This window comes from Elephas maximus, chromosome 3 (genome assembly GCF_024166365.1).
Source record: "Elephas maximus indicus isolate mEleMax1 chromosome 3, mEleMax1 primary haplotype, whole genome shotgun sequence".
In the NCBI taxonomy this organism is placed as follows: Eukaryota; Metazoa; Chordata; class Mammalia; order Proboscidea; family Elephantidae; genus Elephas; species Elephas maximus.
The window spans coordinates 55152948-55168873 of NC_064821.1; the positions used below are offsets into that span (position 1 = coordinate 55152948).

The 15926-nt window shown below is 39.6% G+C and overlaps 1 protein-coding gene across 1 annotated transcript in view; it reads left to right on the top strand.

Annotated features, from left to right (window-relative positions):
- The window catches only part of LOC126072599 (chymotrypsin-like elastase family member 2A), a 91318-nt gene that overhangs the window by 35439 nt on the left and 39953 nt on the right, over positions 1 to 15926 (top strand). The gene's annotated exons all lie outside the window — the stretch shown is intronic.

The window sequence follows — 15926 nt, forward strand, 5'->3', positions numbered from 1 at the left end:
GATGTACTTTCCAGTCCTTACAACAAAAAGCACTGGGTGCCCATGGTCCGGCTGCAGAACCCACCCACCGGTGCACTCTAGGCAACAAGGACATGCTTTCCTTACAGACACATGAGGCATGGTTGTCAGCCCCCTGCCTTGTTCAGAGCATGACCCCCGGCTGCAACAAGATACCTGTACCTACACCAATTACCCCAACCCCTCTAAGACTGTAGGACAGAGACTGTACTGCACCCTTGATGACCAACAACCTGGACACCTGAGCTGAATCCATACAAGAAAAGTGAATGGACTCCTAAAAACAAAAACATACAAGAAAAGTGAATGGACTCCTAGGTTCATATAAAACCCAGAATACCTGGTAACAACTCTAGCCATCTGGTGATAGGACTTTAGAGCTTCAAAGGAAAAAATAATCAAACTAGCTCACTCAAGCAGCCTATTTAGGCATACCAAAACAAAATAAAGTAAGAAGCTAGGATACAGTAAGCAAACAGAAAATAAACTAATACGATAACTTGTATATGGCTTGAAGACAACAGTCAACACCAAATCAGATAAAGAAGCTGATCATGATCGCTTCAACAAAGCTCTCAAAACAAAGAAACATGGAATCTTCCAGATGAAGGTGTATTAGTTGAATTACCAGATGCAGAATACAAAAGATTAATATACAGAACTCTCCAAGACATCAGGAAGGAAATCAGGCAAAATGCAGAACAAGCCAAGGAACACACAGATAAAGCAGTTGAAGAAATTAAAGATGTTATTCAAGAACTTAATACAAAATTTCATAGGCTGCAAGAATCCACAGAGAGACAGCAACCAGAAATTCAGAAGGATAACAAATTACAGAATTAGACAACTCAACAGAAAGTCAGAGGAGAAGAACTGAGGAGTTGGAAGGTAGAATTAGTGAGATTGAAGATAAAACACTTGGTACCAATATATTTGAAGAAAAATCAGATAAAAGAGTTTAAAAAAATGAAGAAGCCCTAAGAATCATGTGGGACTTTACCAAGAGAAATAACCTACAAGTGACTGGAGTACAAGAACAGAAAAGGATAACAAAAAAATACAAGAGAATTGTTGAAGGTTTGTTGGCAGAAAGCTTCCCTGATATCCTGAAAGATGAGGAGATATCTATCCAAGATACTCATCGAACGCCACATAAGGTAGATCTCAAAAGAAAGTCACCCAGACATATTATAAACAAACTTGCCAAAACCAAAGATAAAGAGAGAGTTTTTAAGAGCAGCTAGGGATAAATGAAAAGTCACCTACAAAGGAGAGTCAATAAGAATAACTTCAGACTACTCAGCAGAAACCATGCGGCAAGAAGGCAGCGGGATGACTTATATAAAGCATTGAAGGAAAAAAATTGCCAGCCAAGAAGCATATATCCAGCAAAACCATCTCTCACACATGAAGGCTAAATTAGGACATTTCCAGTTAAACAAAATCTCTGGGAATTTGAAAAAAACAAACCAAAACTACAAGAAATACTGAAGGCAGTTCTCTGGTTAGAAAATCAATAATATCAGATATCAACCCAAAACAAGAACACAGGACAGAGCAACCAGATGTCAACCCAGATAGAGAAATCACAAAAATAAATCAAGATTAAAAAAAGGCTCAAAACAGGGAAACAGAGATGTCGTGATGTAAAATAAGACTACATTAAAACAATAAAGAGATACTAAGAAATGTAGTCATAGATGTTTCATATGGAGAGAAAGTCAAGGTGATATAAAGAAAAGTTAGGTTTAAACTTAGAAAAATAGGGGTAAATATGAAGGTAACCACAAAGGAGACGAACAATCCTACTCATCGAAATAAAATACAAAAAAGAGATTCAGCAAAAACAAAATCAACAACAATTAAGAGGAAAAGACAATATATAAAGATAAATTACTCAACACCAAAAATTAAGTGGGAAAAAAGAAACTGTCAACAACATACAAAAAAAGACACCAAAATAACAGCACTAAACTCATATCTATTCATAATTACACTGAATGTAAATGGACTAAATACACCAGTAAAGAGACAGAGATAGCAGAATGGATTAAAAAACACGATCCATCTGTATGCCACCTATAAGAGACACACCTTAGACTTAATGACACAAACAAACTAAAATTCAGAGGATGGGAAAACATATATCAAGCAGACAACAATCAAAAAAGAGCAGGAGTAGCAATATTAATTTCTGACAAAATAGACTTTGACATTAAATCCACCACAACGAATAAGGAAGGACACTATATAATGATTAAAGTGACAATATACCAGGAGGATATAACCATATTAAATATTTATGCACCCAATGACAGGGCTTCAAGATACATAAAATAAACTGTAACAGCATTAAAAAGTGAGATAGACAGCTCCACAATAATAGTAGGAGACTTCAACACACCACTTTCGGTGAAGGACAGAATGTTCAGAAAGAAACTCAATAAAGACATGGGAAGATCTAAATGCCACAATCAAACAACTTGACCTCATCGACATATACAGAACACTACATCCAACAGCAGCCGAGTATGCTTTCTTTTCCAGCACACATGGAACATTCTCTAGAATAGACCACATATTAGGTCATAAAACAAGTTTTACCAGAATCCAAAACATCAGAATATTACAAAGCATCTTCTCTGACCATAAGGCCATAAAAGTAAAAATGAACAACAAAAAAAGCAGGGAAAAGAAATCAAACACTTGGAAACTGAACGATACCCTGCTCAAAAACTACTGGGTTATAGAAGAAATTAAGGATGGAATAAAGAAATTCATAGAGCCCAACGCAAACACTTCCTATCAGAACCTTTAGGACACAGCTAAAGCAGTGCTCAGAGGTCAATTAATATTAATACATGCACACGTACAAAAAAAAAAGAAAAGGCCAAATCAAAGGATTATCCCTATGACTTGAACAAATAGAGAGCAACAAAAGAAACCCTCAGGCATCAGAAGACAGCAAATAATAAAAGTTAGAGCAGAATTAAACGAAATAGAGAACAGAAAAACAACCGAAAGAGTTAACAAGACCAAAAGCTGGTTCTCTGAAAAAATTAACAAATTGATAAACCATTGGCCAAACTGGCAAAAGAAAAACAGAAGAGGAAGCAAATAACATGGTTAAGAAATGAGATGGGTGATATTACAACAGACCCAACTGAAATTAAAAGAACCATATCAGATTACCATGAAGAATTGTACTCTAACAAATTTGAAAACCTAGAAGAAATAGATGAATTTCTAAGAAACACACTACCTACCTAAACTAACACAAACAGAGGAAGAACAACTAAATAAACCCACAACGAAAGAAGAGATTGAAAAGGTAATTTAAAAACTCCCCCCCCCCCCAGAAAAAAGCCCTGGCCCAGACAGCTTCACTGGAGATTCTGCCAAACTTTCAGAGAAAAGTTAACACTATTGCTACTAAAGGTATTTCAGAGCATAGAAAAGGATGGAATACTCCCAAACTCATTCTATGAAGCCGGCATATCCCTGATACCAAAACCAGGTAAAAACACCACAAAAAAAAGAAAATTACAGACCTATATCCCTCATGAACTTAGATGCAAAAATCCTCAAAATTCTAGAGAATAGAATTCAACAACATATCAAAAAAATAATTCAGTGTGACCAAGTGGGATTTATACCAGGTATGCAGGGATGGTTCAACATTAGAAAAACAATTAATGGAATCCATCATATAAACAAACAAACAAACAAAAGAGACAAGAACCACCTGATCTTGACATGACAAAGTCCAACACCCATTCATGATAAAAACTCTCAGCAAAATCGGAATAGAAGGGAAATTCCTCAGCATAATAAAGGGCATTTATACAAACATCGTCCTAAATGGAGAGAGCCTGAAGGCATTCCCCTTCAGAATGGGAACCAGACAAGGATGCCCTTTATCACCACACTTACTCAACATTGTTCTGGAAGCCCTAGCCAGAGCAATTAGGCTAGATAAAGAAATAAAGCCCATGCAGATTGGTAAGGAAGAAGTCAAAGTATCTCTATTTGCAGATGACATGATCTTATACACAGAAAACCCTAAAGAATCCTCAAGAAAACTACTGAAACTAATAGAAGAGTTCAGCTGAGTATCAGGATACAAGATAAACATACTAAAATCAGCTGGATTCCCCTACACCAGCAAAAAGAACATCGAAGAGGAAATCACCAAATCAATACCATTTACAGTAGCCCCCAAGAAGATAAAATACTTAGGAATAAATCTTACCAGAGATGTAAAAGACCTATACAAAGAAAACTACAAGACACTATTGCAAGAAACCAAAAGAGACCTACATAAGTGGAAAAACATACCTTGCTCAGGGATAGGAAGACACAACATTGTAAAAATGTCGATTCTACCAAAAGCAATCTATAGCCACAATGCAATTCTGATCCAAATTCCAATGGCATTTTTTTATGAGACGGAGAAACAAATCACCAACTTCATATGGAAGGGAAAGAGGCCCCGGATAAGTAAAGCATTACTGAAAAAGAATAACAAGGGGGGAGGCCTCACTCTACCTGATTTTAGAACCTGTTATACCGCCACAGTAGTAAAAGCAGCCTGGTACTGGTACAACAACAGATACATAGACCAATGGAACAGAATTGAGAATCCAGACATAAATCCATCCACATATGAGCAGCTGGTATTTGACAAAGGCCCTAAGTCAGTTAATTGGGGAAAAGACAGTCTTTTTAACAAATGGTGCTGGCATAACTGGATATCCATCTGCAAAAAAATGAAACAAGACCCATACCTCACACCATGCACAAAAATGAACTCAAAATGGATCAAAGACCTAAACATAAAATCTAAAATAAAGATCATGGAAGAAAAAATAGGGACAATGCTAGGAGCCCTAATACATGGCATAAACACTATACAAAACATTACTAACAATGCACAAGAGAAACTAGATAACTGGGAGCTCCTAAAAATCAAACACCTATGCTCATCCAAAGACTTCACCAAAAGAGTAAAAAGATTGCCTACAGACTGGGAAAAAGTTTTTAGCTACGACCTTTCTGATCAGCATCTGACCTCTAAAATCTACATGATACTGCAAAAACTCAACTACAAAAAAAATTCAAAAAAAAAAAAAAAGAAATCCAACACTCATAACATTCACCCCAAAAAAAACCTCATAGATCATCCAGCCCAGTGGTCCTTAACAAGCGGTGCACCTCAGAATGCTGCCGACAGACTCAGGCCCAAGCCCACCCTCAGGGCGGCAGAGGCAGCTCCTGCTCCAGGCCCAGGAATCCTCTCTCACAGCACAGTATCTGTTGCTGCTGTTAGTTGCCATGGAGTTGACTCTGACTCACGGCCACCTTATGTACAACGGAACAAAACCTTGCCCTGTCTGTCCTGTGCCATGTTCACGATTGATGGTATGTTTGAGTCCGGTGTTGTCGCTAAGGTGTCAGTCCATCTTACTGAGGGCTTCCCTCGTTTTTGCCGACCCTCCTGCTGACATGTCCAAAGTAAGCACGAAGAAGTCTTGCCACCCTCACTTCTAAGGTTGTAAGAATGGTTCTATTTCTTCTTAGACTGACGTTCATTCTTCTGGCAGTCGGTAGTACATTCGATATTATTAGCCAACACCACAGTTCAAATGCATCAACTCTTCTGTCTTCCTTTTTCACTTATCACTATGTACTTATATTTATATATGTATTTTCGTGTCCATTTGTTTAACCTCTCTATCACATGCTCTAATGGTGGCTCCACAAGAGTTTGAGACACATGTGGTCTCTTCCCCAGGTATCCCCAGCATGGAGCCCAGGGCTGGCACACAGAAATCACCCAGTAAATATCTGTGAATGAAAGTGAGTGATTCAGTCTGAGGTGGACCCCACACCCAATTCTGAAGCCAATCCCTGGTGAAATCCAACCCCTTGACTTTACAGATGAGGAGAGAGCAGGCTGGACGATCTGCTGCAGCAGGTGCTGTGCGAGGCCAGGAGCTGTGGGAGGGCTAGACTGGAGCCCAACTCTCCCCTGAGATGGGTCCCCTGCACTCCCAATATACCTGCAGGGAACAGAGCAACTGGCCCCAAATCATATGAAGGCTCACCAAATCAGCATTTCCTCCCAATCTCGGAGCACCTGGAGACAGAGAGAAAGAGGGAAAGCATGAATGCCAGGGTCTGATGTGGTAGGGGAGGGGGAACGCTGTGAGGAAAGTTCTGACAAAAACCGAAGAGGAGCAGGCACTCAGGAACCCTCAGGCACTGCTAGTGAGAGAGTCAAGTGGTCCAGCCACCTTGCAGAAGGGTTTAGTAGCTTCTAAAGTTAAGAGGGCAGTGGTAGCTCAGTGGTAGAGTTCTTGCCTTCCATGCAGGAGACACAGGGCAATTCCTGGCTAATGTACCTTACGCATATCCAGCGCCTATCTGTCAGTGGAGGCCTGCATGTTACTATGATGCCGAACAGGTTTCAACAGAGCTTCCAGGCTAAGACGGACTAGGAAGAAAGGACTAGTGATCTACTTCCAAAAATCAGCCAAAGAAAACTCTATGGGTCCCAATGGCCTGATTCCCAACTGATCGTGGAGGTGGTGCAAGATGAGGCAGCATTTGTTACATTGTGCATGGGTCACCCTGAGTCAACAGCAGCTAACAACAACAACAGGAAAGTTAAACACACACCTATCCTCTGACCAGTAATTCCACTCCCCGAAACAGAACCAAGACAAATGAGTGCCTATGGGCAAAAGAAGACTTGGCTAAGAATTTTCACTGAAGAAGCCTCATTCATAATGCTTGAAACTGAAAGCAATCTGAACATTCATCAACAAGTTGAAGGATAAGTAAATTGTGATCCTCAAGCCATACCAGGAAAAACAACACAGCCTAAAAAGGAAAAAGATGTCAATATATAAAATGAGACAGATAATCTCAAAAACATTTTGCTGAGAGGGCTTCCAGCCAACATGTCACCATAGACAGAAGCACCATGACGTCCCTCTACAGCAAAGACCCAAAAAACTAAGTAAAACAGAAACAAACGTCATTCCTGGAACCTGAAGTGTCAAATGAAGAGATAAAAAAACTCAGCCAAGCACCGTATGGAATAAGTAACTGACAGAAGACAGAGAACGAGGAGAGATACAAACGGAGGGGTCCATCAGCTAACGCACCACGGATCACCATCTTGGACTCCTGTCGGAGATCGGCAGGCAGGGAGCAAGGGAGAGCAGCTTCTTGGAACTCCAAACAGGAGACAGAGCACCCAGTAACCAGCGATACACCCTTTCCCACCTCCCATTCTCTCCCTGCTGCTCTACCTCAGAGCTTCCTGGCCAGCTGTGGTGGCTCGGCCGTCTGGGAAGTACAGCGTCCGTGCCACTTGGATTTGCCCCACCCACATAAGAAGTTGGCGCACAGGGAGCTCATGAAAGGAACTTCACGGAGTTCCCAACAGGACACAGAGCGCCCACCTTTCTTCCTCCCACTTTCAGCCTCCTCTGCTTCCCACCAGTGGCAGTCTCTTGGCCAGAAGACAACTGCTTTAGTCTCGGGCTGCTTGGATTCACCGTGCCCACACTGGCTGGGCCATTGAGCTGGTGTTGGTTCTTTCTGTCTCTTTTGGTTTCTTGTGTGCCTCCTACCACCTGCCCCTACTTTCTCTGGAACACCTGGTTCCATGTGCCATCTTTGCTGCTTCTTGAAAAGCTGTGAAGCCACACTCAACTGGGGAACCACTCCCCCGGTCCATGATACCACAATACCACCTCGGTGGAATCACTGGGGCTTTTTTTTTTTTGTACTGTTTTCCTTCGTTCTGTTTTGTTTGTTTTCTTTTTCTTTTCACAGCTTGGGAGTCCCTTCTAGTAGGGCTGTACTGCATGGCTTAGGAGCCACTCCCCCATTCTGCTCAGCTGTGTAGGTGGGATACCTGGGGCATTTTCTTTCTTTCTTTCTTTCTTCTCTCCCTCTCCTTTTCTCTTTCTGTCTTTCTTCATTTCTCAGTTCTTGTCTCTCTACACTTACGTTCTTTTCCTGTCTCCTAAATACCTGGTGCTGTGTGACATCTATATCCTCTCTACCCAGACTATACTCTGCATCCTGTGAGTTATTTCCCTGCTCTTCGCAGCCATACCAGTGAGACTCCGGGACTCCTGGGGGCTTTTCTTTTCTTTTCCAAATTTTCACCCAGCTTTTTGTTGTTTTTTTTTTCCCCGCTTTTTCTTTTTGCTTTTCTCTATTTCTTGGTTTCTCGTCTCTCTACTCCAAAGGCAAGTTCCTTTAGCACTCTTTTTTTTCTTTTCTTTTTCCTTTCTTTGTTTGCTTCTCTGTTTTTGGCTTCTGTTTCTCTCTCCTCTCTCCTCTCTTTCCCATACCCCTGTTAGCTCAACACATCACAATGTCCCCTCTCTTTCCTGCCTACCTACACCTTGCACTGAACACCACAGGCACAAGTTACTGGAACCTGCCCAGCATTGATTCCTGACCCACCCTGTTGGCCCTAGTACTTGCCACAAACAACCCATCCCAGCCCCTCCCCTTCAGCTGGACATGCCCTACTACACCACAGCTAATTGACTGGCCCTGCCCATTGGATAAGGAGGTGAAAAGTGTCATGACTACAGATGAGTAAACAGCGAAGGACACACAGCCCGCCTGCTCAGACATAACTAAATAAAACAAAAAAGCAGGATGAAACAAATAAATCTACAATCAAGAAATGACGAAAATAACTACTGAATGTCTCAAAGACAGCAGACAATATTAAAACATATTTGAAAAAGGACAGGATGGTTCCAGTAAAAGTCCAAAATAAAATACCAGAGGACATTCCAGCAGAAGAAAAGGCACTAGAACTACCTGACAGGGAATTCAAATCTCTACTATTCAGGGCAATACAAAAGTTAAAGCAGACAAAAATGAGGAAAAAACAGACAAATTTATGGAAAAGGCAGACAAATTCATGGAAAATAGACCAAAAAAATGGAACAATTTAGGAAAGTAATACAGGAACAAAATGCCAAAATAAATTCACAACTAGAAACCATTCAAAAACAACAACTAGAAATCCAAAACATAAACAACAAGATTTCAGAAATGGTCAGTGTCATAGAAGGGTTGAGGAGCAGGTTTGAAACAATGGAAGACAGAATCAGTGAAATTGAAGACAAACACTTGGATACAACTCTGTTTGAGGAAAAATCAGAAAAAAGAACAAAGAAAAGTGGAGAAATCCTGAAAATTACGTTGGATAGAATGAAATGCAAAACTTTGTGAGTGATCGGAGTTCCAGAACAGGGAGAGAAAACAGAAAAGACAGAGAGGATCATTGAAAAACTGCTGACAGAAAACTTTCCTAATATCATGAGTGATAAAAAGCTGACCATCCAAGAAGCTCAATGAACCCCATATAGGATAGACCCCAAAAGAAAATAACCAAGGCATAGCATAATCACACTCACTAAAACCAAAGATGAAGAAAAAATCCTGAGAGCAGCTTGAGAAAAACAAAAAATCACATACAAAGGAGAAACAATAAGACTAAGCTCTGATTATTCAGCAGAAACCATGCAGGCAAGAAGGCAATGGGCTGACATATATAAGACATTGAAAGAAAAAAATTGCCAACCAAGAATAATATATCCTGCAAAACTTTTGTTCAAATATGATGGCGAAATTAGGACATTTCCAGATAAACAGAAATTAAGGGAATATGTAAAAACAAAACCAAGCTTACAAGAATTATTGAAGGGAGTCCTTTTGCCCTGAGAGCAAACAACATCAGACCACAGCCTGAATCTAGGATGCAAGACTGTACCAGACAGATACCAACCTAGGAAATGAACTCTCAAGGACTATCCAAAACCAAAACAATTGCAAAAGGGAACCAGAGAGGTTAATCTGTAAATGACAACAACATCAGAACAATAAAAGAGGGAATAAATGGTATAGGTATATACTTCTAATGGAGAGGAAGGCAAGGCGATACCAATTAATAATAGGCTGGTTCAAACCAAGGAAGGTAAGTGTAAATTTCAAGGTAACCACAAAGAAAGTTAACAAACCTACTCATCAAAATAAAGAAGAAAAACATAAAGTCTCAATAAAAACTAAATCTACAAAAACAAAAGAAATGCACAAACAAAAGGAACTCAGCACAGGAGAGTAAGAGGAACAAAGAAAATGTTAGCACCACAAAAAAAGCACTACAAAATGACAGAATAAACTCACACCTATCAATAATTACACTGAATGTAAATGGCCTAAACGCACCCATAAAGAGACACAGAGTGACAGAGCGGATTAAAAAACAGGGTCCATCAATATGCTGTCTACAATAGACACACCTTAAAAACAAAGACGTAAATTTATTAAAAGTCCAAGAATGGAAAAAAATATATCAAGCAAATAACTACCAAAAAAGAACAGGAGTGGCAATATTAATTTCAGAGAAGATAGACTTTAAAACAAAATCCACCATAAAAGACAAAGAATGGCACTATGTAATGATTAAAGGGACAATCCATCATGAAGACTGAGCAGAATAAACATCTATGCACCCAATGACGAGACTCCAAAATACACAGAACAAACTCTAACAGCACTGAAAACAGAAATTGACAGTTCCACAATAATGATAGGCGATTTCAACACACCACTCTCAGTAAAGGACAGAACATCTAGGAAGAAACTCAACAAAGACACAGAAGAGTTAAAGAGCACAATCAGCCAATTTGACCTCATAGACGTATATAGAACACTCCACCCAACAGCTGCAAAGTACACGTTCTTTTCCAACACACATGGAACGTTCTCCAGAATAGACCACATTTTAGGCCACAGAGCAACCTTCAACAAAATCCAAAACATTGAGATAATATAAACTATCTTCTCTGACCACAATGCCATCAAAATAGAAATTAACAACAAGAAGAGTAAGGGAAAAAAAATCAACTAGATGGAAACTGAATAACACCCTGCTGAAAAAACCCTGGGTAATAGAAGAAATCAAAGATGGAATCAAAAAGTTCCTAGAATCCAACAAGAATGAAAACACCTCATACCAAAACCTTTGGGACACAGCAAAGGCAGTCCTCAGAGGTCAATTTATAGCACTAGCTGCACACATCAAAAAGAAGATTAGTTACACAACGTGAACAAATAGGAAGAGAACAGCAAAAGGAACCCACAGCTACCAGAAGAAAGGAAATAATAAAGATCAGAGCAGAAATAAATAGAGAATAGAAAAACAATACAAAGAATGAACAAAACTAAAGTTAGTTCTTTGAAAGGATAAACAAAAACAACAAACCACTGGCCAAACTGACAAAAGAAAAACAGGAGAGGATGCAAATAAACCAAATAAGAAATGAAATGGGGGACATTACAACAGACCCAACTGAAATAAAAAGGATCATAACAGAGTATTATGAGAAACTATACTCTAACAAATTTGATAAACCTAGAGGAAATGCACAAATTTCTAGAGACACACTACCTACCCAAACTAATACAAAATCACGTTGAAAATTTGAACAAACTCATAACAAGAGAAGAGATTGAAAAGGTAATGAAAAAAAAAAAAGCCCTGGCCCAGATGGCTTCACTGGAGGATTCTACCAAACATTTAGAGAAGAGCTTACACCAGTACTACTCAAACTACTTCAGAACATAGAAAATGAAGGGATACTTCTGAATTCATTCTATGAGGCCAGCATAACCCTGATAACCAAAACCAGGCCAAGACACCACAAAAAAAGAAAATTACAGACCCATATCTCTCATGCATATAGATGCAAAAATTCTCAACAAAATTATAGCCAATAGAATTCAGCATTGTCTTCATCATCTAGTGCTGCCGTAACAGAAATACCACAAGTGGATGGCTTTAACAAAGAGAAATTTGTTTTCTCACAGTAAAGTAAGCTAAAAGTCCAGATGCAAAGCATCAGCTCCAGGGGAAGGCTTTCTGTCTCTGTCAGCTCTGGAGGAAAGTCCTTGTCCTCAATCTTCTCCTGGTCGAAGAGCTTCTCAGGTGCAGGGAACCCAGGTCCAAAGGATGAGCTCTGCTCCCCGTGCTGCTTTCTTGGTGGTATGAGGTCCCCAACTCTTTGCTTGCTTTCCTTTCCTTTTATCTCTTTAGAGATAAAAGGTGGTACAGGCCACACCCCAGGGAAACTCCTTTTACCTTGGATCACAGAGATGACCTGAGTGAGGGTAGTGTTACAATCCCACCTTAATCCTCTTAATGTAAAATTACAATCACAAAATGAGGACAACCACACTATATTGGGAATCATGGCTTAACCAAGCTGATACACACATCTTTGGGCAGACATAATTCAATCCACGACATGCATCATATCAAAAAAATAATACACCATAACCAAGAAGGATTCATACCAGGTAAGCAAGGATGGTTCAACTTTAGAAAAGCAACCAATGTAATACGCCACAGAAATAAAAGTAAACAAAAGAATGACGTGATCATCTCAATCGACACAGAAAAGGCATTTGACAAAGTCCAACACCAATTCCTGACAAGAACTCTCAATAAAATAGGTATAGAAGGGAAATTCCTCAACATAATAATGGGCATCTATGCAAAACCAATGGCCAACATTGTTCTCAATGGAGAGAGGCTGAAAACATTCCTCTTGAGAACAGGAACAAGACAAGGATGCCCTTTATCACCACTCGTATTTAACATCGTGTTAGAAGTCTTAGCTAGAGCAATAAAACAAGAAACAGGAATAAAGGGCATCCAGATTGGCAATGAAGAAGTTAAACTGTCCCTATTTGCAGATGATATGATTCTAAGAAAATCCAAAAGACTCCACCAGAAAACTACTGGAACTAATAGAAAGATTCAGCAGAGTAGCAAGATACAAGGTAAACATACAAAAAATCAGTTGGATTCCTATATACCAATAAAGAGAAGATGAAAAGGAAATCAGGAAAACAATAACATTTATAATAGCCCCTAAAAAAATAAAATACTTGGGAATAAATCTAACCAGGGCTGTAAAAGACCTATACAAGGAAAACTATAAAACACTACATCAAGAAACCAAAAGAGATCTACACAAATACAAAAACATACCATGCTCATGGATAGGTAGACTCAACATTGTGAAAATGACAATTCTAATCAAAGCGATTTACAAATACAATGCAATACCAATCCAAATACCAACAACATTCTTTAAAGACATGGAAAAACTTATCATTAACTTTGTATGGAAAGGGAAGAGGCCCCGGATAAGTAAAGCACTATTGAAGAAGCAGGCTAAAGTAGGAGGACTCGTACTACCTCACCTCAGAACCTACTATACAGCTACGGTAGTCCAAATAGCCTGATACTGGTATGACAAATACATTGACCAATGAAACAGGATTGAGAACCCAGATGTAAATCCATCCATGTATGGTCACTTGATCTTTGACAAGGCTCCAAAGTCCATCAAATGGGAAAAAGACAGTCTTTTTAACAAATGGTGCTGGCAACACTGGATGTCCATCTGCAAAAAAATGAAACAGGACCCATACGTCACATCACATACAAAAACTAACTGAAAATGAATCAAAGACCTAAATATAAAGCCAAAAACTATGAAGTTCATAGAAGAAAAAATAGGATCAACGCTAGAGGCCCTAAAATACGGCATTAACAGGATACAAATCACAACAAACAACGCACAAGCTCCGGAGTATAAGATAGATAGCTGAGATCTTTCTAAAAATTAAACACTTATGTTCATCAGAAGACTTCACCAAAAGAGTAAAAAGATAACCTACAGACTGGGAGAACATTTTTGGCTCTTACAAATCAGACAAAGGTCTAATCTCTAAAATCTACAAGAAAATTTTGTCTAATACAAAAAGACAAATAATCCAATTAAAAAATGGGCAAAGGAAATGAACAGACACTTCACCAGAGAAGACATTCAAATGGTCAACAGACACATGAAGAAATGCTCACAATCTCTGTCCATCAGAGAAATGAAAATCAAAACCACAATGAGATACCATCTCACTCCAACATTACTGGCACAAATCAATAAAACAAAAAATTACAAATGCTGAAGAGGCTGCAGGGAGGTAGGAACTCTTAGGTGCTGCTGGTGGGAATCCAAAATGATACAACCATTTTGGAAAACTATATGGCTCTTCCTTAGGAAGCTAGAAATAGAATTACCATATGATCCAGCAATCCCACTCCTAGGAATATATCCTAGAGAAATAAGAGTTGTCACACAAACAGATATATGTACACCCATGATCATTGCAGCATTGTTCACAATAGCAAAAAGATGGCAACAACCTAGATGCCCATGAACAGATGAATGGATAAACAAACTGTGGTACATATACACGATGAAGTATTATGCAATGCTAAAGAACAGCGATGAATCTGTGAAGCATCACATAACATGGATGCATCCGGAGGACACGATGCTGAGTGAAATAAGTCAACCACAAAAGGACAAATACTGTATGAGACCACTACTGTAAAAACTCATGGAAAGGTTTACCTACAAAAAGAAACAATCTTGGATGGTTACAAGTGAGAGGAGAGGTGGGATGGAAAAACACTTAATAGACAATAGATAACCAATAACTTTGCTGAAGGATCAGACAGTGCACAATACCAGGGAAGCGAGCACAGCCTGTACGAAGCAGGGCCATGGTAACTCCATAGACACATTCAGGCTCCCTGAGGGGCTGAATTGCTGGGCTGAGGGTTGTGGAGACCATGGTCTCAGGGAACATCTAGCTCAATTGGCATAACAGAGTTTAAAAAGAAAAAGTTCTACATTCTACTTTGGTGAGCAGCATCTGGAGTCTTAAAAGCCTGTGAGTGGCCATCTAGGACACTCCACTGGTCTCACCTCTGCAGGAGCAAGGAAGAATTAAGAAAACTAAAGACACAAGGGAAAGATCAGTCCAAAGGACTAATGGACCACATCTATCACGACCTCCACCAGACTGAGTCCAGTACAATGAGATGGTGCCCAGCTATCACCACTGACTGCTCTGACAGGGATCACAATAGAGGGTCCCGGACAGAGCTGGAAAAAAATGTAGAACAAAATTCTAACCCAAAAAGAAAGACCACACTTGCTGGCCTGGCAGAGACTGGAGAAACCCTGAGAGTATGGCCCCCGGACACCCTTTCAGTTCAGTAATGAGGCCACTCCTGAGGTTCACCCTCAGCCAAAGATTGAACAAAACGAGACTAAAGGGGCACACCAGCCCTGGGGCAGGAAGTAACAAGAAAGCTGGTAATAGGGAGCCCAGGGTTAAGAAGGGAGAATCTTGACATGTCATGGGGCTGTTAACCAATGTCATACAACAATATGTATGCTAAGTGTTTGATGAGAAACTAGTTTGTTCTGTAAACCTTCATCTAAAGTTCAATAAAGAAAAAAAAAAAAGAAAAACATTCTACTGAGGGAAAAAAAAAACAGACACAGAAGAGTATCTGCGGTGTGACCTCATTCTTGAACAGAAAGGGGTAAGGGAAGCTCCAGGAGAGCAGATGTTTCCTGTCTGCCCAACCGATGAGGCCCAGCACACAGTAGGGTCTTAGGAAATATTTGCAGAACAAATAAATGAGTAAAGGTGGTTGTTTCTCCTTCAATGTCAGAAGAGTTTTCTTTTCACTTAGCGTGAACTCAGCTGGCCACCAATCTATGAAGTCATGGGGCTTTTCTTTCTTTTTTAAACAAAGAGAACACAATTGTTCTGGAGCCAATATTCGACTCCAAGGATGCTTAGAGAAAGCCTGGACCCAGTGTTTTTAATTAATATCTCATCTGTTTAAAGCTACAACAGAAAAGCAGTCACATCCCATTTTTTTATTAGAAATTGTCTTACCTGGCCTGAAGACATTAGGTCACTGATTA